Genomic DNA, 1,104 nt, shown 5'->3' with positions numbered 1-1,104 from the left:
CAAGGAACACAACCGCCATAACAGCAGAAGCGTATCTGAGCTGTTGTTCAAGAAAGTCTTTTTGAGAGAGTTTTTTCCCTTCTCCTGTTAAAGGTAAGCTGGGAAGTGAAAAATCTCAGAGTGGATAGCTGTAAATGCAAGTCTTTATCTGCTGGCTGGCAGCTGCCTTCCCAGGGAGAGCAGGAGATAGACGCCCTCAACTTCCTGATGATATTTCAAATGGCTTTCGAGTCCTTTAGGAAGCCAATCCTGGGTTGTGGGAGACACATCTCAAGGTTTCAGAGAAAGAATTCACAGCTGTAAGCCCTTTTTGTAAATGCCCTAAGAAACAGCAGTCAGGGCCCATGTCAGATGTTGGCTATGTATGTACTCAATTGTGTCCGACTCTTTGTGACCCCCAACTGTAGCCTGCCAGGCTCCTCTGTCCAAGATATTCTCCAACAAGAATACTGGAGTGGGTAGCCATTTCCTCCTTCAGGGGATCTTTCCTACCGAGGGATCGAACCCACTTCTGCATTGCAGGCAGATTCTTAACCACTGAGCCACCAGGGAAGCCCCAGGTGTTGGCTACAATAAATAGTAAATCCTCTGGGAAGCCTTAAGCCTCCTCAGATAGGCACTTCAGGGGAGCTGGGGATACCCAGGGATGAGGCCTGGGTAGTCAGAAACTGCTTCTGTTTGTACAGGTCTTGTACTGTGGCAGGCAAAATCATATATGCTGAAGAGGAACTCAAAAGCCTCTTGATGAAAGTGAAAGAGGGGAGTGAAAAACTTGGCTTAAAGCTCAACATTCAGAAAACGAAGATCATGGCATCTGGTCCCACCACTTCATGGCAAATAGATGGGGAAACAGTGGAAACAGTGTCAGACTTTATTTTTCTGGGCTCCAAAAACACTACAGATGGTGACTGCAGCCATGAAATTAAAAGACGCTTACTCCTTGGAAGGAAAGTTATGACCAACCTAGATAGCATATTCAAAAGCAGAGACATTACTTTGCCAACAAAGGTTCGTCTAGTCAAGGCTATGGTTTTTCCTGTGGTCATGTATGGATGTGAGAGTTGGACTATAGAGAAAGCTGAGCACTGAAGAATTGATGCTTTA

This window comes from Bison bison, unplaced genomic scaffold (genome assembly GCF_000754665.1).
Source record: "Bison bison bison isolate TAMUID 2011002044 unplaced genomic scaffold, Bison_UMD1.0 scf7180017864108, whole genome shotgun sequence".
Lineage (NCBI taxonomy): Eukaryota > Metazoa > Chordata > Mammalia > Artiodactyla > Bovidae > Bison > Bison bison.
The sequence above is the reverse complement of the archived record's forward strand: the minus strand, read 5'-3'. Positions refer to the sequence as shown.